At 49.8% G+C, this 27,026-nt stretch overlaps 1 long non-coding RNA gene across 1 annotated transcript in view; it reads left to right on the top strand.

Annotated features, from left to right (window-relative positions):
- The first annotated feature begins 9,658 nt into the window (after positions 1-9,658).
- LOC120400714 overlaps positions 9,659-27,026 on the top strand; it is a 30,963-nt gene continuing 13,595 nt past the window's right edge. The window contains exon 1 of the long non-coding RNA XR_005596020.1: positions 9,659-9,750. This is a non-coding gene — a long non-coding RNA (uncharacterized LOC120400714). The remainder of the gene's footprint in view (positions 9,751-27,026) is intronic.

The following is a 27,026-nucleotide window of genomic DNA, read 5'->3' as shown; positions in this document are numbered from 1 at the left end:
CCAAAGGTCCATCCAGCCCAGTATCATGTCTACCAACAGTGGCCAATGCCAGGTGCCCCAGAGGGAGTGACTGAAGTATGCAGAGGTTACCTGAACCAGTGGTAGGGCAGAGAGGATGAGCCTGTCTTATGACCCGAGTTAATTATTTCCGGTGTGCTACAATATATAACCTGATAATGCTGCTCTTTGTACCTACAGGGTCAATAGACTGTCATTTAGATAGGGTAGCTAGGCTTGTTATTAGTGAAAGTTATCTAGTATAGATGGAGTAAATAGTGACTGCGATAGTTAAAGCTGCCAAAGTGTTTCCACTATAACTCACCTATTTCAGTGGCTTATAATTCTAAAAAAATTTCATCTTTCAAGCTGAAATTGTCTTCCTTTGCTCTCCACCCAAGAGACATTTTTTGGGGAAAGTTTGAGCAAAAATGGTTGAGTCATTTTTTTAGTAAAGAAGGGGACGTTTTTTTTAAAATCCCCACACTTTTGCCATTATAAAAACAACCTTTATAAAATATTTGAGAGTTCGGGCTCCCCAGTTTGTGGCAAAAAGCTGATGTTTGACAGAAATGTACACCAATAAGTTCTGCATGAGCAGACTCTGGTTATCATTAAAGATACCTGTTGACCCATAATATTTTATAAAAGAATCATGGCTAAGATCCTGATCCTGCAGTGTGAATTCAGTGCAGATTCATGTGGGTGCAGCAGCACTCTGCACACACAGATTGCAATGCAGAATCAGGGTAGTCACAAATTCATTATTATGAATTACAAATGTTTGTAACTAAGTCACCACTTGGATAAAATATTATATATGTTTTTGTTTAGATTTGATTTGTTTTATTAATTATCATTATTACATTTGCTCTTTTCCCCATGAGATAAGGAAGTGAATGAGTTGCAAAGGATCTGTGCTTAAATGAAAAGGTGTTATTTTATGTTTGCTCTGGCAGTATGAAAGTCCTGAGATCTTTAGAAACACTAAATCAGATCTCGGAGGATGATCTCTGACAAGCGTTTCCTCTCTGCAAAGAGGACGCCCGAAGGACACTTACCTGATAATGCTGACATTTGCTGCTGGCTATTTCACTAAACAATTTGCTAAAATGTTATGTGTGCGTTTGAAATGAGTGTTAAGTATTCTCTCTTTGTCTGCCAACTTGCAATACTTTACTATTATGTCTTATGAAAAAGTCCTATAGGAAATCATTACTTTTCTATAGATTTTGTGAACCCTCCTACAGAACAAAATTGAGAATTATATCCCTGCTATAGAATTGTATATGTAAATAAAATCATCTTTTAAATTGTATCATGTTTTTAGAATAATTTCTACAGCATCCTATTAAATTTCTAAACCCACTCAGTTTAATCCCTATTAGAGTCTATAGGACTTTTCCATAAGGGGTAATTTAAACCATTCCTCTCAAAAGGAATTATGGGTAAAATTTTCAAGAGAGACAAAGTGATTTTGCCCATTTTCAAAAGGGGCTTAGGAACCTAAGTCCCTTGACTTTCAAAAACACTGAAGCCCAGTCACTTTAGAAAATTGGAGCTAGGCTTCTAAGTCACTTTGGCTCTTTTGAAAGTTTTACCTTAGACGTCTGTCTCTCTCCAGGTTATTATACCATGCCAATCGCATAGTACACGAATGTGTTAAAAAAGAATAAAAGAAGGCTTTTTCAAAAGCTTAACTGTGAGAAACTAGATCAGTCAACGTGACTGTGCAGTTAGTGCTACTGCAAATTTTGGAACTTGCTTACAACCAACCATTCTCATCTCATGTGGGGTCACCAGCTGACCACTTGGGACTAGCCTGGCATGTGCAGCCCCAGGATCAAGGGGCTATAAAAGTGACTGAAAGCCACCTTTATGGCCCCACTCCTGAGCTGTGCAAAGTGCAGAAGGCCAATGTCCTAGTCTGACGCTCATGAGGCTATTTCAACAAGCACAGTTTTAAATATAGTGGCATGTGACTTAAATTTCCACCCATATGACCAGTCAATATCTGGGTGTCTGGTTCAGGCTGCCTTTAGATAGTGGCTGAATACAGTATAGCTTGAGGGTATCCTGAAATGGTTGCTTAAGGTAGGTGCAGTGGTTCTCAAACTGTGGGTCTAAGTCAGTCTCAACCTCATTTTAATGGGACTGGCCTTAGACTTGCTGGAGCCCAGGTCTGAAGCCGACACCCGAGCCCCAGTGCCTGGGGCTGAAACCGATGCCCTAGGCAGTGGGGCTCCAGCTTTGGCCCCCCAGTAGGGTGACCAGATGTCCCGATTTTACAGGGACAGTCCCAATTCTTGGGCCTTTTTCTTATATAGGTTCCTATTACCCCCGCATCCCTGTCCTGATTTTTCACATTTGCTGTCTGGTCACTCTACCCCCCAGCCCTGGGTAGCAGGGCTTGTGTAGGCCCAGACTTCGGTCCCCCCTACTGAGGTCATGTAGTAATTTTTGTTGGCAGAAGGGGGTAGCGGTGCAATGAAGTTTGAGAACCTCTGAGAGGATTGCCTAATGGAGAGGACCATTAGGGCAGATTTCATTGCACATGAATTTAAATAAAGTAATGTAGTAATTTAAATGAATTTGAACGTAAATAAAGTAATTCTGCTCTCAGGTCTGTGAAGTCAAAGGTTGTTATACCTGCAAAACTCTCGACAGAACTGGGCTCTGGATGTTTATTTTCACAATATCCTTCCATGGATATTGGTGCAGATTTGGCTCCCTCATTGTCATTTTATATGAGAAATAAAACTGAATTGTTAACAGCTTCATGCTCCATTTTATTCATTATTTAAAAAATAAAATAGGTGGCTGATCAGCCTGCCCAACTGCATCTCTTTTGCTTCATGTTATGTTTCCATATCATTTTGCCCAAGAACCCTTGCTCTTCTTGCCTAGTGGAGCTCATCCTTAGTGCGGATTTTAATACACTCATCTCTGTTTTTTCTTTAGCACCTATGTGCTGAACACATAATTTATATCCATAGACCACTGCCCAGAGCAAATTCTGCTCTTTGCCTGCCACTATATTGAGAGTTTCTCTAGGCTTCCCTCCTGTCCCACCTTCATGACAGTGTTTCTCTGTTATGGCTGGAAGGTTGCGGGAGGACATCTGCAGCAAGTTACTCTTAATGAGTGTGAAACTCGCTTCTACCAGAATAATATAATAGATTCCAAGGCCAGAAGGGACCATCGTGATCATCTTGTCTGGCCTTCTGTATAACACAGGCCACAGAACTTCCTCAAAATAATTTCTAGAACGTATCTTTTTAAAAAACACATCCAAACTTGATTTAAAAATGATCAGTGATAGAGAATCCACCATGATCCTTGGTAAATTGTTCCAGTAGTTAATTTCTTTCACTGTTAAAAACCTACTCCTTATTTCCAACCTGAACTTGTCTAGCTTCAACTTCCAGCCAATGGATTGTGTTAGACCTTTCTCTGCTAAATTGAAGACTCATTATTAAATATTTGTTCCCCATGTAGATACTTATACCACTTCAGTGAGTCTCTGCGTGGCCACAACATTGCTGGCTCCTGCTTGCAGGAGTGACTCTTACCAAATGTTCTGGCATACCTAGAAAAAGTGAACGCATGTCAGTAGCCCAGGCAACTTTCTTGTTCCAGTGCCTTCTGACAGTTCAAACTTAAGGCTTCTTAATAAATATAGAGGTCAAGTAAACATTTCACAACCTGCCAAAAGGCACTGGCAGGGTGGGGGCAACTCATGCATAAACTCAACCAAAACAGAATTCAGCTTGAGCTCTGGATGTGAGATTCAGCGGTGATTATTAGTTTAGTGTGACAAAGACAAGTGGAAACTTCTGGCCGATTCTGTATAAAACAACAACTCTTTGCACTTATATTCCCTCAGTGATCTCAATGCACTTTAGAAAGGTGGGTAAATTATATTATCCGGTAGGGCCAGAAGCAGCCAAATCTGGGACTCAGTGAGGGGGGCAAAACGGGGCCCAGCCAGGACTACCTCTTCCCTGGACCCAAAACTGTGTAGGAGAGACCTCACCACAACTCTGGGAACACTAGACCTCTCTTCCCCTGCCCGCCACCATACAGCCCGGGGGAAGAACTGCAGAGAGCAGCCAGCCAGACACTATCTGCTAAGAGCAGAAACAGCCAAAGCTGGGAGCTCTGGACATTCCAGTCAAAACAGGAGAAAGTTCTGGTTTTCTTTGCCCTGTGCTGACGGGAAGTAAATTCCAACCCTCTCCCCACCACCCAGTCTCTCTACCTCAGCTTCACTCCTCCCCTGCCCTGCCCCCTTCACCCCATTTCCCTTCCCTAGCCTCTTAAGGTCAGATCCAGGCGGTGGGTGGCCCTGAGAGACCAAGCTGTCACTTGACCCACAACATTCACACTTTTCAGAGTAGCAGCCGTGTTAGTCTGTATCCGCAAAAAGAACAGTAGTACTTGTGGCACCTTAGAGACTAACAAATTTATTTCAGCATGAGCTTTCGTGAGCTACAGCTCACTTCTTCGGATGCATAGACTGGAACACACAGACAGGAGATATTTATACATACAGAGAACCAGGGGCGGCTCTACAAAGTAGGCTGCCCCAAGCAGCGCGGAGCGCGCCGCCCGCTCCCCCCCCCCGGCGGGTCCCCCCCCCCCCGGCTCCCCCATCCGGGGGGGCGGGGCGCGGCTCGGCCGGTGGAGCTCTCCGCCCGCCCTGCGGCAGGTCCACCCCCGGGACCGGCCCTGCGCGGCGCAGCCATGGGCGCGGGGCGCCCCCGTGGACCTGCCGCAGGCATGCGGGCGAGAGCACCACGCCCCAAAATGCCGCAGAGAACATGAAAAGGTGGAAGTATTCATACCAACAGGAAGAGTCTAATCAATTGAGATGAGCTATCATCAGCAGGAGAAAAAATTTTTTGTAGTGATAATTAAGATGACCCATAGAAGGTGTGAGGAGAACTTAACATAGGGAAATAGATTCAATTAGTGTAATGACCCAACCATTCCCAGTCTCTGTTTAGGCCTGAGTTAATTGTGTCTAATTTGCATATTAATTCAAGTTCAGCAGTCTCTCTTTGGAGTCTGTTTTTGAAGTTTTTTTGTTGCAAAATTGCCACCTTCAAGTCTGTCACTGAGTGGTTAGAGAGGTTGAAGTGTTCTCCCACTGGTTTTTGAATGTTATGATTCCTGATGTCAGATTTGTGTCCATTTATTCTTTTGCGTAGAGACTGTCCGGTTTGGCCAATGTACATGGCAGAGGGGCACTGCTGGCACATGATGGCATATATCACGTTGGTAGATGTGCAGGTGAACGAGCCCCTGATGGTGTGGCTGATGTGATTAGGTCCTATGATGGTGTCACTTGAATAGATATGTGGACAGAGCTGGCATCGGGCTTTGTTGCAAGGATAGGTTCCTGGGTTAGTGTTTATGTTGTATGGTGTGCGGTTGCTGGTGAGTATTTGCTTCAGGTTGGGAGGCTGTCTATAAGCGAGGACTGGCCTGTCTCCCAAGATCTAGGAGAGTGAGGGATCATCTTTAAAGGGCTTGGCTACACTTACAAGTTGCAGCGCTGGTGGAGGCTTTCCAGCGCTGCAATTAACACCCCGTCCACACTTGCAGGGCACAACCAGCGCTGCAACTCCCTGGTTGCAGCGCTGGCTGAAAACCCATCCGGGTTGGGGTATAAGAGTGCAGCGCTGGTGACACCAGCGCTGCTCAGCAGGTGTGGACACTCACCAGCGCTTTACCTGTCCTCCAGGGAATAAGGAGCTATCCCAGAATTCCTGTTCAGCCACTCTGCACATCAGTTTGCACTCTACTGCTCTTGCCTCAGGTGACCCGCCCTTTAAATGCCCCGGGAAATTTAAAAATCTCCTTCCTGTTTGCTGCAGCCAGGTGTGGAGTGCAATCAGTTAATCAGTTACAGGTTACAGGTAACCATGCCTCCACGCGGCAAACGAGCCCCAGCATGGAGCACAGGTGAATTGCAGGACCTCATCAGTGTTTGGGGTGAGGCGTCTGTTCAGGCACAGCTGCGCTCCGGCCGTAGGAATTACGATATCTTTGAGCAGATAGCAAGGGACATGCTGGATAGGGGCCATCAACGGGACGCACTACAATGCAGGGTGAAAGTTAAAGAGCTGCGGAGTGCCTATTACAAAGCCCGCGAGGGTAATCACCGATCAGGAGCTGCTCCCACGACCTGCCGTTTTTACAGGGAGATGGACGAGATACTTGGGGGTGACCCCACTGCCAATCCCAGGGTAACGATGGACACTTCTGAGCAGGCTGGGGGACAGGAGGAGGAGGAGGCTGCGGGGGGGGGAGAGGAAACCGCGAGTGAAGCTCCTGGGATGGGGGAAGAAACCGCAGATTCCCTGGAGGCATGCAGCCAGGAGCTCTTCTCAAGCCAGGAGGAAAGTACCCAATCGCAGCAGCAGCCAGCAGTTGCAGAAGGACAAGCAGAGGAGCGCGGCTTTTATTTTCTGGGTGGAAATGTTTCTGGAGAGGAAGGGGGGTTATGGATGCATGCATGGCAGCGTCTAGATGTGGAATAGCCCGTTGATGTGGTCTATCACGTTGCGGTAATCTGCTTCAGTTATCTCAGCAAAAGCTTCATCCAGAGCGTGGGCAATATGCCTGCGCAGGTTTATAGGCAGAGCCACTGTGTCCCTTGTCCCAGTGACGGTGACGCGTCCGCGCCACTCTTCGGCCGGGGGGGGGGACCATTTCTGAACACAGGCACGCCGCATAGGGTCCCGGGCGGAATCCACATTGCTCTAAAAGAGCCCCCCGCTGTTCCCTAGTGACTGAAACATCTTCAAGGATTAAGTCCTGTGATATATGTTGGGAGACTCTTTAGTGAAGAGATAGGGAGATAAGATCACCCCTGCATCTGCATCTTCACTCAACCCCTCTAGCACTCCAGATTACCCGAAGCAACCAGCTCCCCTCTCACTCAAGCCCCACTCCTCACTCACCATTTCGTGGCTTCTGTTGTGTTTTCCTTTTGGGATAAAGAATGCAAGTGAGAACTTGCAAGTGAGAACTCCCTCAGTGTAACAATTCATGTCTGGAGATAGTGGATACAATGCTGCCCGTGTTAAATGTTGTCATTTCTGTGTGTACAGTGACCTTGACTGGACTGCCCAGATGTTCAACATCACAGAGGCTTCAAAATTTGAGAAAAAATCCCCGAAAGAGCAAAGAGGACATGCTGAAAACTGTTCTTCAGCACTCTGCTACAGAGAGAAAAGAATTGAAGGAGTGGCGAGAGAAAGAAAGCAGGACCAGAGAAATGCAGTGGCCAAGAGGAAAAGCACGGAGCGGCTGCTAAGCATCCTGGAGCGCCAAGCGGAGTCTATAGAGTCACTCGTTGCCATGCAAGCAGAGCACTACCGTGCTACTCCCCCACCCGCCCCGTCCTTTGTGCCTTGTGCCCCAATGTCAGCTCCAACCACCTTTCCCCAGCATCCAGGCTCTTACCACCACCAGCTGCCTCCAACACCTGTCCCAACCAGCCCTGATACCTACCACCACCCTTACCCTCTGCATTCAACCCCATCACCATGCAGTATATGCACCCTGAAGTGCAGGATTCATTAAACAGCAGTCCAGACATGGCATATGCAAACTTGTGACTGTACAGTTCACCAACCCACACCCTTGCCCTCTTGTGTTAATGAAATGTTGTGTGTCTGTCTGTCTGTCAAGGAAGTTTTTTTCTTTTCAATAAAACAATTCTTGGCTTTGAAAACAGTCTTTATTATAGCAGAGTAGTGAAAGACACCTTAGCCCAGTAAAGAAAGAGGCACTGCAAATCATATTATTATTATGGATAATAGAATAACAGTGTAAGCAGTGCAATTCACACCATGCAAGGCAGCAAACATTACTGTTGGCTTTCAGCCTCAAATTCTTCCCTCAAGGCATCCCTAATCCTTGAAGCCCTGTGCTGGGCCTCTCTATTAGCCCTGCTCTCTGGCTGTGCATATTCAGCCTCCAGGACTTGAACCTCGGTGGTCCATGCCTCACTGAATGTTTCACCCTTCCCTTCACAAATATTATGGAGGGTACAGCAAGCGCTTATAACGGATGCTGCTTTCCCCAAGTCTAGCTTCCCATACAAACATCTCCAGCGAGCCTTTAAACGCCCAAAGCACACTCCACAGTCAGTCTGCACCGGCTCAGCCTGTAGTTGACCCGGTCCTTGCTCCTGTCCAGCTTCCCTGTATGGGGTTGCATGAGCCTAGGCAGTAACGGGTATGCGGGGTCTCAAGGATCACAGTGGGCATTTCGACATCCCCTACTGTGATCTTCCTGTCTGGGAAAAAGTCCCTGCCTGCATCTTCCTGAACAGGCCACTGTTCCAAAGATGCGTGCATCATGCACCTTTCCAGGCCAGCCTGTGTAAATGTCAATGAAACGCCCGCGGTGATCCACAAGCGCCTGGAGAACCATAGAGAAATACCCCTTACGATTAACGTACTCTGATGCCAGGTGGGGCAGAATAGGAATATGCGTACCATCTATCGCCCTCCACAGTTAGGGAAACCCATTTGTGCAAAGCCATCCACAATGTCCTGCACGCTCCCGAGTCACGGTCTTTCTTAGCAGGATGCGATTAATTGCCTTGCAAACTTGCATCAAAACGATTCCCACGGTCGACTTTCCCACACCAAACTGGTTCCCGACCGACCGGTAGCTGTCTGGATTTGCCATCTTCCAGATTGCAATAGCCACCCGCTTTTCCACCGTCAGGGCAGCTCTCAATCTTGTGTCCTTGCGCCGCAGAGTGGGGCGAGCTCAGCACACAGTCCCATGAAAGTGGCTTTTCTCATACGAAAGTTCTGCAGCCACTGCTCGTCATCCCAGACTTCCATGACGATGTGATCCCACCACTCAGTGCTTGTTTCCCGAGCCCAAAAGCGGCGTTCAACGGTGCTGAGCATTTCCGTGAATGCCGCAAGCACTGTAGTGTCACACGCGGCAGACAAATCCATATTGATATCATCGTCGGACTCCTCACTGTCACTTTGGAGCTGAAGGAATAGCTCGACTGCCAAACGTGTTGTGCTGGTGACACTCATCAGCAGAGTCCTCAGCAGATCGGGCTCCATTTGCCACAGAAATCGCGATTCACAGAGAGTAACAGAAAGACACTCACAATGGCGCCAAATGCTGCCGGAATGAATGCTGGGATGTGAAGCGATGCACCACGGGGCGCTGGCAAACAGGAAGCGGAATGACCCGCACACTTCCTTCCCCTTCCCACAATACTCAGCGCCAAAACGGCGCCAAAACGGGACGAGGTGTTCTGTGGGATAGCTGCCCACAATGCACCTCTCAATACAGCGCTGGAAAGTGCTGCAAGTGTGGCCACACTGCAGCGCTGGTAGCTGTCAGTGTGGCCACACTCCAGCGCTGGCCCTTACACAGCTGCATGAGCAGCGCTGTAACTCCCAGCGCTGCAACTTGTAAGTGTAGCCAAGCCCAAAGATAGGTTGTAGATCTTTGATGATGCGCTGGAAAGGTTTTAGTTGGGGGCTGTAGGTGATGGATAGTGGCGTTCTGTTATTTTTTTTTGTTGGGCCTGTCCTGTATAGGTGGCTTCTGGGTACTCTTCTGGCTCTGTCAATCTGTTTTCACACTGCTATTTTTAGTCCTGCAGTAGGCCCTGAAGCCAAGGGATTGAAGGCAAAGGGGTATCCTCTTTCAGCACTGAGAGACAAGAGGAAAAGACTCCAGGAGCTGTGGCCTAAGGTGAGCAGAGGAACTGCTTTTTGTTTGATATTTTTCACAAGTGTTATGTTGAAGAATAGAACTGTGCCCCAAAAGAGACTTGGGCATAGCAGTGAGGCTTTCCTGGGCTGCAGAAACAGGTTAGCAAGCTCTACGAATGGGTATCAGTGATACCAGCAAAAGCATTTATTTGCTGGTATTAACTGGCAACTGCATCTATAGTGAGAGTGTTTGTCAGCATAGCTATAACAGAATAGCTATAAGGACAAACCTTTTCTAGTGTAGAGCTGCCTTTATATTTTTATTTAAAGAAAGCTACCACAGAGTTCACACAAAGAAGAATCAAAATGAAACACCACCTCGTTTTGATCCATATGCATTGTAAATGTCATCTCTTTTCTCTGGGGTACATAATATTTAGACACTGCTACTACAGTGGAAGATGTCTTTCCATAAGAGGGCTTATTGCTGATCCCATTTTGAAAGCTGTATTTGCTTTCCATAAAATCCCCTGACCTGAATAATTAAAAACAGCTTTGATCTCTGTACTTTTGAAATATTATAAAGACCCCAGTGATTGCAGCTTATGCATGCCCTTATCATTGCTAAATGAATCCTGACACTAACATTTTGGCAAAGATTAAGATTTAGATTTAGTAAGGTCATTGCTAGAATTTGCCAACTCAGATCAAAATAGTTTCATCCCTGATCAATTAACTAATTTTAATTTATGTACCACAGTCTTTTTTGCCTTTGGGCAGCAAATGAAGTCTATTACATATTGTGACAGTGAACGCAGCAAAAATTTTGATGTGGGTGGCTGGGATGTCTTTTCAACACTTGAACTTTGGATATAATTTTATGAGCTGATTTTCCAGATTCATTTATCACATCATGATCTCCTTGCCTTGGGAAGAAAATAGTTCAGAATTCTTCCTGGTTTAAATTAGTCTGGGGTTTTAGACAAAAGCAACCTATTACCGAGACCTGTGCTTCTGTTCTATATAATAACCTCTTTTGGACACAGTATAAAAGGTGTCTGAATTCTATTGCTGTTTGTGTTCTGCTGTTTTACATTTTAAAAATATACAGAAATAGCCTGAATTCCTCACTCATAACTTAAGCTAAAGGGGATAAGAACTTCAGAATATGCGGCACAGCTTTTAACCACGGAGACAATATAAACAGGTACCAAGTCAGAACAGGAATAAAAGGGTACACACTGTCAGTTGTATGTAAATTAGGAAGTCTTTCAATGGTGCTGTAGCGGGCCGGTGTGGCTCTCCTCCTCCTCCCCTCAGAGGGTTGAGCCCCGGACACAGGAAGGGGCGGGGCTACAGCGTGGTGAGCCCGCCCCTCAGAGGGTCAGACGGCGACCCGGAAGGATAAAAGCCGGGCCTTCCAGCCCAGTCAGTGCCCAGCCACTGGGGAGAGCAGACCTGTCTGAGGGAGCTCCTGACGGAGGAACCGCTGGAGCCCCGGGCAGCTGCCTGGACTGGCCGGAGAGCACCCTACCCCGCTACTGGGAAGACCTGCTGGAGCTTCCCCGCGCCACCTACGACGAGGAGCCAGTAGGAGCTTCCCCGCTACCGTGCTGTTACCCCGAGGAACCCCCAGAGCACGATTGGCCGGACTTCCCCGGGGAACTACCCGATCTACCCCCCAGCCCGGGTTGGGAGGAACCCATGCAGTGGGACTTCCCGGGACCAGACGCCGTGGACCAGGTAGGACAGGAGGGGGATATTGGAAGTGGCCCGGGGGCAGCCGACCTCAGTCAGGCTGCTGACCAGACCGAGCCCATGTCAGTGTGTTGCGGTCAGGATCCCCACTGACCGCCTAGGGCCCCGGGCCGGGACACAGTGGAGTGGGTGGGCCTGTGTCCCCCCTGCCACCCCACTCACGGGTGGCAGTTATCCCCCTCACCCTATTGCTCAGCCTGCCGCAAGAGGCCTGAGCTCCTGTACTGTTTACTGCTCCGCCTGCCGCCACAGGCCTGAGCTCCTGTACTGTTCATTGTTCAGCCTGCCGCCACAGGCCTGAGCTCTCCTTGTACTGTTTGCAGCCCAGCCCCTGCACCAGAGGGCCGGGGCCTTTTCTAGACTGTTGATACTGTTTGCAGCTCTGCCTTACAGAAAAAGGCCTGAGCCCCAACTGACTGTCTTGGTCACCTAGCCTTAAAGGGACAGGACAGAACCCCCGTGAGACCAGCGGGCCGGTGTGGCTCCCCTCCTCCCCTCAGAGGGTTGAGCCCCGGACCCGCCTGTTACAGGTGCACTCATATTAGTCAATGGTATGTCATAGTGTAATTGAAAATGAGAGAGGGAAAAGATGGTCTTGTGCAGGGGCAGCTCTAGCCATTTCGCCACCCCAAGCAGGGCGGCACGCCGCGGGGGGGCGCTCTGCCGGTCGCCGGTCCCGCGGCTCCGGTGGACCTCCCGCAGATGTATCTGCGGAGGGTCTGCTGGTCCCGCGGCTTCGGTTGAGCATCCGCAGGCACGTCTGCGGGACGTCCACTGGAGCCGCCTGCCGCCCTCTCGGCGACCGGCAGAGCGCCCCCCGCGGCATGCCGCCCCAAGCACACGCTTGGCGTGCTGGGGCCTGAAGCCACCCCTGGTCTTGTGGGCAAAGCATCAAACTGAGATGCAGGAAACTGGGAGTTCCTGCTCTGCCAGAGACTTCCTGTGTAGAGCTAGGTGGGATTTTCAAAAATGCTCATAATTGGCCCAACTTTTCTCCCATTGAAGTAAATGGTAAAATTCCCATAGACTTCAACGGTAGCCAAGTTAGGTTACAAAGCTGAATGCCTTTGAAAATCCCATCCTTATCCTCATTTTACAGATGGGGAGCTGAGACACCGAGAGATTAGCAGTACTTTGCTACTTCCAAGAAGCGTCATGAGGGTAGTTTCATTAAATGTATGTGAATTACTCTGGCTCTCTGGTGACAAAAGCCTAAGCATAAGGTAGGTGATGTCCTATTGCATATTTTATTTTCTGGTGGAGAAAAGACGGTTACTCACCTGTAGTAACTGGTGTTCTTCGAGATGTGTTGCTCCAATCCATTCCAGTTAGGTGGAACTTTTTCCCTAGCAACCCGGCGGGCTGGGCGCCCCCTGGAGTGGCGCCGCTATGGCGCTAAATATATACCCCAGCCGGCCCGTCCGCTCCTCAGTTCCTTCTTGCCGGCTACTCCGACAGTGGGGAAGGAGGGCGGGTCTGGAATGGATTGGAGCAACACATCTCGAAGAACACCAGTTACTACAGGTGAGTAACCGTCTTTTCTTCTTCGAGTGATTGCTCCAATGCATTCCAGTTAGGTGAATCCCAAGCCTTACCTTAGGCGGTGGGGTCGGAGTGAGACGTTGCGGAGTGTAAAACCGCGGAGCCGAAGGCTGCGTCGTCTCTAGACTGCTGCACCAAGTGGGAGGCGAAGGTGTGGACCGAAGACCAGGTAGCCGCTCTGCAGATGTCCTGGATGGGGACATGGCTCAGGAAGGCGGCGGACGAGGCTTGCGCTCTCGTAGAGTGAGCGGTGAGTCGGCATGGAGTCACGTGAGCTAGCTCGTAGCATGACCGGATGCATTGGGTCACCCAGGAGGCAATGCGTTGGGTAGAGACTGGCTCGCCTTTCATGCGATCAGCGACTGCGATGAAGAGCTGGGTAAAGGCCTTGTCCGGTCGATGTAAACGCCAGCGCCCTACGGACGCCGAGGGTGTGGAGCTGTTGCTCCGGGCGGCGTGGGGCGGAAGAAGACCGGGAGGAAGATGTCTTGATTAAGGTGGAAGGCCGAGACCACCTTTGGTAGGAAGGCCGGGTGAGGGCGAAGCTGCACCTTATCCGCGTGGAAGACGGTATAGGGAGGGCCCACCGTCAATGCTCGTAGCTCCGAGACTCTCCTTGCCGATGTTATGGCAACCAGGAAGGCCGTCTTATAGGAGAGGTAGAGGAGAGAACACGTGGCCATCGGCTCGAATGGAGGACCCGTGAGTCTGGCCAGGACGAGGTTCAGGTCCCAGGTCGGGGCAGGGCGACGCACCGGCGGGTACAAGCGGTCGAGGCCCTTCAGGAAGCGGGAGACCATCGGATTGGCAAAGATGGTCCGACCCTCCGAAGGCGGACACGCGGCGAGTGGACTCTCAAAGAGGAAACCGCCAGACCCTGCTCCTTAAGGTACCATAGGTAGTCCAGGATGGTAGCGATGGGTACCACGAAAGGGTTGAGCCCCTGCTGGTCACACCAGAGCGCGAACCTCTTCCATTTTGCCATGTATGTAGTACGGGTAGAAGGCTTTCTACTTTCAAGCAGGACCTGCTGTACGGCTGCCGAACATCCCCTCTCTGCGTGGGTCAACCACGCAGGAACCAGGCTGTAAGATGGAGAGATTGCAGATTGGGGTGGAGGAGTCTGCCGAAGTCCTGTGTGATGAGGTCCGGCCACAATGGGAGGGTGATGGGCTCCCGAACGGAGAGCTCGAGCAGCAGGGTGTACCAATGCTGCCGCGGCCAGGCCGGAGCCACGAGTATCATGGTGGCTCGATCCCTCCGAAGCTTCTGGAGCACTCTGTGCACTAGCGGAAACGGAGGGAAGGCATAGAGGAGGTGAGTCTGCCACGGATAGAGGAAGGCGTCGGACAGAGATCCCGGCGAGTGCCCTCGGAACGAGCAGAACTGGAGACACTTCCTGTTCGCCCTGGAGGCGAAGAGGTCGACCCGGGGAAACCCCCACCTCTGGAAAATCGTGTGTACCACGTCGGGACGGAGGGACCACTCGTGGGAGAAACGACCTGCTGAGGCGGTCGGCTAGCGTGTTCTGCACTCCCGGAAGAAAGGACGCCCAGGTGAATGGAGTGGGTCACGCAGAAGTCCCAGAGGAGGATCGCCTCCTTGCAGAGGGGGGACGAGCGAGCTCCGCCCTGCTTGTTCACATAGGCTAGAGCTGTTGTGTTGTCCGTGAATACTGTCACCCAGCGGCCTTGCAGGTTGGTCCGAAAGGCGTGACATGCAAAACGGATCGCCCGGAGCTCGCGGACATTGATGTGGAGAGCGAGCTCCTGGGGCGACCAGAGGCCTTGCGTGTGAAGGTCCCCCAGGTGAGCCCCCCAACCGAGTGCCGAGGCGTCCGTGGTCAGCGTCGCGGACGGATGAGGAGGGTGGAACGGTACTCCAGCGCAGACTATCTCTGGGTCGAGCCACCAGCGGAGGGACTCGAGGGTCGGTCTCGTGACCGTGACCACCATGTCGATGTGGTCGCATGCCAGCCACGACTGGAACGGACGGAGGTGGAGTCGCGGTGACATATGTACACGATGCCATGTGACCGAGGGGGCGGAGGCATGACCGCACCGTCGTGGTCGGAAAGTTGACCAGCTCCCTGATGAGGGAGACCATTGTCAGGTGCCGAGACCGCGGCAGGCAGGCGCGGCCCACCGAGGAGTCGAGGATCGCGCCAATGAATTCCACCCGCTGTGTTGGGAGCAGGGTAGACTTCTCGGCATTGACAAGCAGTCCGAGGTGTTGAAAGAGGGACAGGATTTCCGCCACCTGTCGCTGTACTAGCCCCTGCGACTGCCCCCGAATCAACCAGTCGTCCAGATAGGGGTAGACATGGATCTGGCGCCCTGCTGCTACCACTGCCATGCACTTTGTAAACACCCTCGGTGCCGTGGCAAGTCCGAAGGTAACACGGCGAACTGGTAGTGGTCTTTGTTGACTAGAAACCGCGCCTGTGGCATGGAAGTAAGCGTCCTTCATGTCGAGGGCGGCAAACCAATCTCCCGGATCCAGAGAGGGAATGATGGTCCCCAAGGTGACCATGCGAAATTTGGGCTTGAGCAGGTATTTGTTCAGCTCGCGAAGGTCCAGAATAGGACGTAACCCTCCTTTCGCCTTGGGGATAAGGAAATAACGGGAATAGAATCCCCTGCCCCGTCTGTCTGGAGGCACTACCTCTATGGCACCCACGCTCAGTAGAGTCTGGACCTCTTGCAGGAGGACTTGCTAGATGGGTCCCTGAAGAGGGACAGGGAGGGTGGGTGGGAAGGAGGGGCGAAACAAATTGTAGACGGTATCCCGACTGGACAGTCTGAAGAACCCAGCTGTCCGATGTTATTCGGGACCAAAATAGGAGAGGCGGTTGGAAAACAAACGGGAGGATCCGAGATGGAGAGTGATGGGCCATCGCCTGCTTGGACCCTTGCGGGCCCTTGGAAGAGGCCTGGGACTGGTTCGTGTTACCCGTGATTTTGTCCCTGACGTCTAGGACGGTAACGCTGCTGCGGGAAGGACCGAGGGCCTGTTGCGGAAAGACCTGCGTTGCGGGCGTGTGCATGCCAAGAGTTCGTATGGCGTCGCCCATCTTTCAAGGTCTGTATCCGCGAATCGGTCTTTTCGGAGAATAGGCCTTGCGTGTCAAATGGCAGGTCCTGCAGCGTGTACTGCACCTCTTGTGGGAGCGTAGAGGATTGCAGCCATGAGATGCGACGCATCGTCACCCCTGTCGCTATTGTCCGCGCCCGAGTCCGCGCGTGAGGACGTCTTTCCTCCTCGAGCATCGCTGAGAACTCCTGGCGGGAAGTTGTAGGCAGAAGTTCGGTGTATTTTGCCAGGGATGTCAAGATGTCAAACACATACCTGGCCAGGAGGACCATTTGGTTAGCTATGCGCATCTGCAGGCCGCCCGCGCGACTTTACGGCCTAGCAGGTCCATCCTGCCATTCACAGACTGGTCCGGGGTTGTATAAGTACTCATAGCCCGTAGGGGGCTGAGTACTTCCGCTCTACCGCGCAGTGGGGATGGACGCGGTGTTTGCCAGAGCGTTTTGTATGGTCTTCACAAAGGCAGTGCCACGCGCACTGGAGTGTCGAACCGACCACATTAGTTATGGGGTCCTCATCCTCCTGGACTTCTGCCACCGGAAGGCCCATGGCCGTCGCCACCCGGACGGAGTAGTTCCTGGTGGGCCTTGAGGTCAATGGGGCGGGTCTTTAGCAGAAGTCCCAGCCACGACATTGCTTGGCCGATGGCCTCCACTGGAGGGGCCGTCAGAGGCCTCAGCTAGGCCAGGCTGGACGGGGGCCTGGTGGTCCCGCGGCATCGAGGGCTCGCGGGAGGTGAGGCGACTGATCGACGCCGGGCACCCTGCGCCCGCGGCGATGTCCCGTGGGGAAGCGGAATGCCTTGCGCTCGTGATGACCCCAGGGCACCCAGAATCCCCACTGCTGAGCACCTTGCGGATGGTCGGGTTGGCGGCAATGAGCGGTGCCGTCGCGCCAGAGGCGAGGCCAGGGTGGGGCGGAGCCCGGCCGAGGCTTGCGGAATACTGCGGATGGTCTGGAGGCCCGTGTCCGTCCGTCCGGTACCGGGAGGAGACCTCGACCAACGGCCAGTGCCGGAGCTCGACCGGTTCCGGGAGCTCGACCGGGAGCCGGACCTGCGGTGCCGGGAGCGGCTGCGGGAGTTCCGGGAACGGTGCGTGATCGACCTTGACCGGTGCGGGAGTGCGACCGTACCGGATGACGATCGGTAGATGGCGAGCGGTACGCGATGGGGAGCGGTGCCGAGATCTCGACCGTCCTAGAGCGCGTCGACCGTGCGGTGGTCCACAGATGGAGGTCGGACCATCCTCGCCGGTTTTCCAGCCGACGGAACAGCCCGCACCGGCGGTGCCGGGGCCGGAGGCTCGGTGCCTCTGAGCTGAATTAGCTCGGGCAGCCTTGGCTCAACTCCGACGGCACCGGGGACTCGACGGACCTGGCGGAGTCAACGGCCCAGTGTCTGCCTTGTCACCACTGGGGCGCAGGCGGCACAAGCACTTTAGCTGAGTCCTCAGCACGGGACTTAGCTATGGCTTTGGCGCTCGCCGGCGAGTGAGCGGTGGTGCCGCTGGTGCGCTCTGAACCGAGGAGGTCCTCGGTGCGGCGTCGCTGGTGCCGCCGGTTGGCCATAAGTATCTGCTTAAGCCTGTGGTCCCGTTCTTTGCGTGTCCGTGGCTTAAAAGCAGAACAGATAACGCACTTGTCGGTGCGATGTCCTTCTCCGAGGCAACGGAGGCAAGCGTCGTGTGGATCTCCAACGGGCATAGGCTTTTGGCACACAGCGCAGGGCTTGAAGCCCGGTGCCCTGGGCATGAGCCCGCACCGGGGAGGGAAAAGGGGGGGGAAGCCCCCCTTAACCAACTACTATCTAGAACAACTACACTAAGACAACTATAAGAACTGAAACACTAACTATACAACTAACTATATATATACAAAAAACGAAGAGTGAAGGCTAGGGTGGTGGAGGGCAGAGAGCACTCCACAGTTCCAAGAAGGAACTGAGGAGCGGACGGGCCGGCTGGGGTATATATTTAGCGCCATAGCGGCGCCACTCCAGGGGCGCCCAAAGTTCGGAGAAGCCCTAACTGGAATGCATTGGAGCAATCACTCGAAGAAGAATCATTTCTTCATTATTTTTTTAAAAAGGACATGAATACAATAAAAAAATAAAAAAAACAAATTAAAAGAGAAGAATTGCTAATAAAATAATAAAACAACATATGACCTCAGAAAGAGTGATGGAAGGAAATCCATGCCTCATACAGTGTAAAGGGAAAGGAGTAGGAAACAAGGGATCCCACAATCCTAGCGGACAGTCACATTCAGCTATGGTCAGGAGCAGGGAGGGAAGGTGGCAGGAAAAAAATAGCAGAAAAAAGGCAATGAGAGGTCTGGTTGCATGGTAGGCTGTGAAGAAGCTGCAATACCAGTCTAGCACTTACCTAAAAACAAGACCAGCCAGATCAGGTCAAAGCCATGCTGCTAAAGAAAAAGAGGTGAGGGGTCTGATCTGCAAAGCCATTTCCTCTCTGGAAGCTGAGGGCCTGCAAGATTGTGCTTTCATTTGCTTTGATGATTTCTGAGAGACTTCTCTGGAGATTCTCTATCAAGTGAGAGTTTTTGTTTTTTTTAGCCTTTTATTTCCCTAGATCTTTCCTGTCTTCTTCTTTCTGTCCTCTTGTGATTTTCTACTTCCTCCTTCCCCATAGCTTAGGCTCTAATGAAAAATTAAGAACAGGAGTCACTAAATTGAGAAGACAGCTTTATGCTCCCAGAATAGGAGACGAATACAGAGGGGCCATTGGGTCACCCTTTATTCATCCTGTCTTTCACTTGTTTCTTCGCTTCCTCACAGACAGTGCTGTAATGAACTGACTTTGTACATAATACAGATTATGCCAAAAACACTGACTTTGAATATGTGATTTTACTCTCTAAATGCTGGCCCAAAAAACAGAGGGGGAAAGACTTACTACCACCAAAAGGAAAAGGCCAAATGATGATATTTAGCTACTGGCCCAAGTAGGGCAGCTGTGAAATTGCTCCATCTCCTGGGCATCCCACTGAGGCTGTTAATGGGTGGCCATTTCCCAGGCACCCCTCATGGCCTGGGGTGGCTCTGCAGCAACCTACCTTAGTTTTCCTCTCTGACAAAGCTCCTCAAACTCATTACCCAGTATATATCATTTTAAAACATTCCCCTTCTGGAGAGGGATTCAATTTGTTTAGTCTATATGTACTTTACCCCGCTGGTCATCAAACATTTCTGTCTCCTTCAATCAGGAGCCCCAAGCTCTCCTTCCCAGAGCTGGGTTCAGTTCAATCTCTCTCTTTCCTTGGACTAGGAGTCCCCAGACCTCCTTCCTAGAATTGCATTATAATCCAAACAGTCCCCTTATTCCCTGCAGCACTCACCTACAACTGCTTCCTCAACCCAGCTACAACTTCCCCCTCCCATTTCTTGTTCCGCTCAGGTTCTTCAGAGAAGCCAGCTGCCCTCACTCAGGATGTTAATGAGACATTGGTGGTCTGGACCAGTTCCCTCTTAAAAGACCAATTCACCCTGTGACAGAGGAATTATTCCTGAAAGAGAGACAATCTATTCCTAAGTAGCTCAGTGTGAAAGGGGACCATACAAGATGCTTCAGCCTTTAATATGATCTTTCTGATGGGACCAGCCCACTTTATGGGCTGTAGGAGGGTTGGTGAGTGGCATGGCATTATTGCCTCCCTTCGTGCTTGGGGGGCCCTCTGCTCCCAAGGCTGTCCTGAGGGAACGCTCCTCATGAAATAGGGTAAGGGGCTCCACACACTTCCCCCAGGCTCAGTGCACCTGAATAAGGGTTTTCACAAACTGGCCTTTAAAGAGAAGTCCTTTAGCTCATGTAGCAGAAGCCTGTGTTTCTGAAGGAGTATCATTCTGGCACGACTAACTGGATTTGCGTCGAAACTGATTTTTGTTTTGAGGAATCATCTCTGTCTATTGTAGTGGGTGATATTACAGCAGGATCTTCAAGGCTCACTGAGCATTGTAAAGCCCACATGGGGGTGGAGAGGAATTAAGGGTTCTACAATACAGAAAAGTGACAGGAAGAATTTAAAAAAAAAACCCTTACCAAACCCCTTCAGAAACATTAAATGAAAGCAGACGGGGAGAAAAAAGGCAAATTGTGATGAGAATACAAAGAATAGGCTTAAGTGGCCAGAAGAAATGTGCCTGAGAATATATAAGTGGTAACATATGATCATTTCGTGGCTATCAAAATGCATGTTAGTTTGAGTGCTTTATAAAATATTGAAGTGTAGACACAAGTTACCTTTCAAGCTGGCAGCCCAGAGTGTGATTTTTTTTTTTTACATGCTGCATTACACCAACTCATAACAACAAGATGATGTTGCCATAGGAAACAATGCCAACTGGAAGAGATAATAACTTGCAACAGATCTCAGTAGCATTATCTCTCAATAACATGGAAAATAAAACAGTACCATCAAATAGCCAAGATAGGGAATGCTAACTCAATTCTACAGCAATTCCACAGTCTAGGGGTTTCAGGACTATTTCAATATGATTCCTCAAATCTGTTGAATCAAATGGACAAATTCAGACCCGGTGTAAATGGGTGCCACTTCACTAACCTCTACATACTGGACAGATTTAGGAGGGAGACATGAAAAACTGGATGTTCTTACCATATCTCCCACCTAAGAACCTAAACTGTACTCACAACTCGGTACTCCTCCCTTTCACAGCAGAGAGGAATAAAAAAAAATCACTATTGATCAGACACGGAAACCTAGATTTTTAAAAGGGAACAAAATTATTTTGATTTCTTCAACTTTGTATGCCTAAGTGGAGAGGCTTTTAAGAGACTTGATTTTCACAAGAGCTAAATGTCCAGCCTCTGAAATTGAGGCCATTTTAAGTTGTCTAAAGTTGGGTACCCACAAACAGAGGCACCAAAAAAGTGTAGTCAATTTGAAATCTAGGTTGTAAGTTTTATTTGAAAACTAGAAAATAATTGTATTATCCATCTTCCCCAGCCCCATATGTGCTGGGTACTGTATATCATCTAGTGAAGCAGGATGAGCTGCAATTTGAAAGTAGCTGACAAGACTAGTAAAGGCACACTTGCATACATATACACAGAAAGGCAGAGTGGGAGGTGATGGACAAACACATGTAAAGGAAAGGGAGGTATATTCTCCTAAATTTGGTACACAGAGATAGCACATTCTGGCTTACAGATTGAAAAATAAATTTAAAAACACATATGGTAGTAGGTACAATAGAATCTGTATAATATTTGTGTCCTAGATGTAAACAGTGTGTTTAGTGGTCTGAGCAGCAAAATAGGCAAAATGGTTCTCTTCCTGGCTTTGACTTTGAGTCGCTGTGTACCCCTAGGTAAGGCTCAAATGACCTGAACCTGCAAACCTCCTACAAGTGGAACACTCAATGATGTCAACGGTAGGAGGAGGGGAGGCCAAAGGAGCCTGGGACGCTCCAGACACTGAGTGAGATCTCACCTGGGCGGGCATCTGTGGCCGTGGTACCAATTGACACCACTGCCTCTGCAACGGTGTGCCGTGCCACTGACTGACTTGGGGTCCAGGCGGCGCAGTTTGTTCTCACTGAGCCACACGACTTGGAGACGGGTGGCTGGGTGCCGATGCTGAGGTCACCGTCGACAATACGATACTGTAGGAGCAGCGAGAGTAACAGTACCTGCGACGGTGCCTTCCGCGTGACCGGGACCTCGACAATGAGGATCCATACCCATCCAAGGTGCTGTTCCTGTACTCGTCCCGGCAGCCGGAGCTATGATGCGCCAGTGCCTGTGGACTGTGAGGAGTCCCGCGTGCGATGTCTGATAGAGCGGGAACTCGAGTTGGAGCGTTGACGATGGTGGCGTTGGGATCAGCTACGGTAGCTGCAACGCCAGGAAGAGTGTCAGTGGCACCTGCCCGGTGCCTGTGTCCCTGGTCGCGAGGTGTGGAGGAGCCCCGAGGTTCCTGTGCAGGCGGTGAGCTGGTCAGCCTGAGTGGGAGTAGAGGGCTGGTGCGAGCTGCGGGAAGACTGTGTCGAGCGAGGCAGCGAGCGGTCCTCTGAGTGGGGACTATGCCATGTCGGGGAGGTCTGTTGTACTCCCAGTGGCGGTTTCCCTCAAGATCAGGGGCCCATCTCGGGTGGCGCCCTGGGTACCGGGAGGGTTAGGATGTCACACGCAGCCTGTGCGGCCTCCGACGTCGACAGCATTCTCACCGCAGGGGAGGCACGCGTGGACGGAACCGGGCTGCTCCACTCAATGCGATTCAGAGGCCTGAGTCCCGAGGGGGATTGCGGGCTGCCCAGCTCGGGTCCGGCCTCACCGCTTTCCTTCTCTCATGTCGCTGAGTCTTCCCTTGTTTCTTGGAGGGGGAGCAGTGCCAGCTAGTGGAGGGGACTTCACTCTGCACCGATGATGCAGTGCCGGGCGCCGAGTCCATTTGGTGTGCCGGTGCCAGGGCCAGCGCTGATTCCAATAGGAAAGCACAAAGTCTAATGTCCCTCTCCTTCTTAGTCCATGGCTTGAATGATCCACAGATCCTGCAGCGCTCACTTACATGAGTTTCGCCCAAGCAGCAGAGACACTGAGTATGCGGGTCGCTTCTTGGCATAGAACTGCGACAGGAGTCGCACGACTTGTAGCCTGGGGCACAGGGCATGCCCTGAGCCCAGTCAACTAACTTGAGAAACTATTCAACTATTGGAACAACTGTACTACTAAGGCTAACTGGAGAAGCTGCAGCAAGGCTGTAGCATGAAGTTCCGACTACCTTCACTGGCAGCAAGAAGGAACTGAGGGTGGGGGGGGGAGTGCGTGGCTCCCCTTACAGTGCGATATAGAGGCGCCACTTCAGGGGTCGCAGCGGCGCTCCCCCCATACAGGTACTGCTAAGGGAAAAACTTCCGGCACCGGTGCACGTGGCGAGCATGCACACCTACTGTGGAATACACCTGAGCAATCACTCAAAGAAGAATTGTGATTTTTCTTTTCTAACAGGTGGAAGTGAATACTTCCAGTATATTCCCTTGGTTTCATTAAATAAGTATTTCCAGTATGACTGCAGTATTGTTCTAAAGTACAATATATTGCATTAGATTTACAGCTAGTTAAAATGGAATATATTTGTTTTGCAATTTGTGACACAGGCAGCCTTGCTTATAAAAACAATTTTAGTCAAAATCATGGCATCCAAATATTATCTATGCTAAGGTCTGAGATATTCTTTGTCCTTAAGGAGACTAGCTTTTGGATTCTTAATCTACCAAGTCTTCAGATTTCATTGCTAATTAACTGGCATTAAGTATCAGAGATTTTCTTTGTTGTAGGGTTGAATTATTATAGGGATAATTATTCAATATTTCATTATCCATCCTGTACATAATCCATTTAACACAAACTAAATTGCATCCAGACTGCACTACGAGAGCAAGTCTTAGTGCTTGTAAAGAGCATAGAACGGATAGCTCTGGAGACAAAATGTGCATAGGAAGTAGCCAGGGCTGGCTCCAGGGGTTTTGCCGCCCCAAGCAGCCAAAAAAAAGAAGAAGCCGCAATCACGGTCTGTGGCAATTCAGCGGGAGGTCCTTCGCTCCGAACGGGAGTGAGGGACCCTCCGCCGAATTGCCGCCAAATACCTGAAAGTGCCGCCCCGCTCCGGAGTGGCCACTCCAAGCACCTGCTTGATAAGCTAGTGCCTGGAGCCGGCCCTGGAAGTAGCAGTGCATGATTGCCAAGGCTATCCTGCCAGTGTCCTAAATTCTGTCCTGACAGCATGGAAGCCACGAGTCTTTTCATTGACTCCAGTGGGCTTTGGATTGGATCCCTTGGCTGGATCTGTTACAAAGTCTGAGACAGATGGATAGTTGTTAAAAATCACTTTTGTTATTATGAGCAAATCTAAAAATCTGACAGACGCAATTCTCCACTCTATTTCCTTTCAATGATGTTCAAGGTTCAGAATAGCAGTGTCAGGTCTGAAGAGTACTTAGTCCAAAAATAAGATGAGTGATTGCAGCTTTAATCCAAATCGAACATATGTTCACTGAAAATAATATTTGTAATGAATTGTACTTTTAATGTTTAAAAAAATGCGCATAACATGTAAATAATTTTGCCCAAACACTTAAGTTGATTTCCAAATATTTGAAAATATTGGAAGGGTGAGAAGGTTAGTGAGTTAGAATAATATTGAAAATGAATTAAAAAATATTTGGCATTTATATATATTGATTTTTATTGTGGATTTTAAAAGCACTTTACAAAGGGCGGGTAATATAATTATTCCCCTCTGACAAATGGGGAAGTGAGGTGCAGAGAGTGGAGGGTCTCACAGCAGGTCAGGAAAACAAAGGTTAACAGTATCCCTTTACAACAGGGTTCCCAAACTTTTGAAAGCTGAATCCTCCCTTCAGGGAAATGAAATCACTTCTGCTTCCCCACCTACTTCAGATAATTCTTAGCATCTTTCCTACTGTGGAAAATGTTAAGGTTGATCTACAATATGATACTTCCTCTCATGCTTTAATTAGCAAGGAAATAGTTAACAGTGCTCACCTTTAAAGTATCCCTCCTGGAATCTGAATAAGCATCCACTGAAATGAATGGAGAAGTTTTCACCTGGGAGTAATTTTTCCAGGCTCTCTGCAAATTCAGGCAGCTTCTCTGCATCAGTTGAACTTCTTGTTTTGAAGATTTTATTTGCAACCATAACAGATAGAAACTTACTTTTAAAAAATAAAATAAAAGCTGCCGCTCTTGAGAACAACTACGAGATCTGTCCAGACTCCCTTCCCCCTTACTGGGGGTACAACCCACACTTCAGGAAACAATGCTGTACATAATAGTCTGTTTTAGCAAAAGTCTGTATATTTAAAGATGCGATTTTCTGGGTAACCTACCTGGTGTTTGGTATTTCAGTCCTGACACTCAAGATGGTTCATATAACCAGTGTAGAGTGAAGGCGCCATAGAGTCAAGGAGGCTCATCGAAATCCTGTCCCACTTGCAACAGGGACCCCAGAAGGGAAAATGGCCTGAAAGCCTTCTCATTGAAGTAATGGTTTTGATCCCAATTGCCAGAGCAACAAAAAAGTAATTTCTTTGCAAAATACAAAATCGAGGCCAGGAAAGGTCACCAGGGACCTTTTGAATAAATCAGAAAACAGGTACTCCCCCGCCAGAGTATGAGGAACAAAAGGCTGAGGAAAAGCAGCACTGAAGTTTGGGAAAGTCAGAGAGGGAGTTTGAAAGGGGAAGAGTGTGCCCAGCCAGAGCTCTTATCCATGGCAAAATCCTGAGCCTGCTGCTAATACAAGGCCATGCATAAGCGGCAACTCCGGGTCTGGAGCACCCATGGAAAAAAATAGTGGGTGCTCAGCATCCACCAGCAGCCCCATGGATCAGCTCTTCTTCCTCCCCCCCCAGTGCCTCCCGTCCACCGGCTGGCCCCAGTCAGCTCCTTCCCCTCCGTTCCAATGCCTCTCACCTGCTGGCGGGCCCCAATCAGCTCCTCCAGTCCCTCCCAGCACTTCCCACCTGCTGTAGATCAGCTGTTCAGCAGCGTGCAGGAGGCGGGGCGGGGGAATGCTGGGGGAAGGGGCGGAATGGGGTGGGAAGAGGCAGGGCAGGGGTGAAGCAGGAAGAGGCAGGGTGGAAGTGGGGCCTTGGGGGAATGGGTGGAGTGGGGGCAGGGCCTGGGGCAGGATGGGGGTCGAGCAGCCCAGGGAAATGAGGAAGCTGGCACCTATAAGACCACGTATGTTGCCTGTAAGGACTTCATGGAAAATGCCAGGGCAGAGACCAAGAGAGATGAGACACTTATCAGGACAGAAGCACTGCCTGAATCAGCCTGCCTCAGAAACATCTCAGTTCCAGACTCCACCAAGGGCCAAGGAAACAGTAGTCTTGAGAATCACAGTAATGTAGGGCTGGAAAGGAACTCAAGAGGTCATCTGGTCCAGTCCCCTGCACTGAGCCAAGATTAAGTACACCTAGACTATCTCTGACAGGTGTTTGTCTAACCTGTTCTTAAAAACCTCCAAGTGAGGAAGACAAGCAGAATTTGGTCCCTAGAGCCTAATTCTGCTGTTGCGATATGTGCATAAGGCTTATTGATTTCAATGAGAGTTACATGTGGGGAACAGTTACAGAGTCAGGCCTTGAAAACAAGTGATGCAGCACAAATCCTGTACCCCTTTCTCTAATCGTCCTTTCTCCCCCAGTTATATCTTGGGCAAATATTCATAACTCCAACCTCTGACAAGTCGGTTTCTAGAAGAAATATTTCTAATCTTATTACTCAAACTTCCTCTACTGGGACCCCAAAAATAACTATAGAGGCTGCTCCGAAGCCCATTGACTGCAATAGGATTTGGCTCAGGGCCATAAAATTACATATTTCGATGCATTATAACTGAGACATTAACCCCTGAGAGAGAGTGCTATCCTGGTGAAACTCGCTTTACAGCCACGTTGTCTTTCCTCTGTAAGAAATATGTTAAGTAAATGTGGGAAAGAGAGTTGGGCCTCAGCTTGATCCAAATATTTGTTGATATGAAATATAGCGGCGCAGGGCTGAATTTGTACTGAAAGAGATGCTAGGGCTCAAGCAACTTTTCTTTTTTTTTTTTAAACTTTCATAACTGACGCGTCAAGCCGGACGCCAGAGGTGCCAGGGCTATGAACTGCCAAACCTAGAGGTGCTGGGGCTCAGCCCTGGCACAAATTAAGCACTGTAGTGATGACTTCCCAAGTCACACTGCATAAAAAGAATTACTTTTGCTGGATGCAGTGTGATTATCGCTAGCCAGTTGACAACAGGCCATGTAAATTACAAAGTATACCTTAGTGCATGAAATCAAATCAAGGAATAGAGATCTGAATAATAAAATAACCCATTAAGATGATACATTTCGAATGTGCCAGGCTGCATT

Source organism: Mauremys reevesii, linkage group 3 (genome assembly GCF_016161935.1).
Source record: "Mauremys reevesii isolate NIE-2019 linkage group 3, ASM1616193v1, whole genome shotgun sequence".
Classification (NCBI taxonomy): Eukaryota; Metazoa; Chordata; order Testudines; family Geoemydidae; genus Mauremys; species Mauremys reevesii.
The sequence above is the reverse complement of the archived record's forward strand: the minus strand, read 5'-3'. Positions and strand labels throughout refer to the sequence as shown.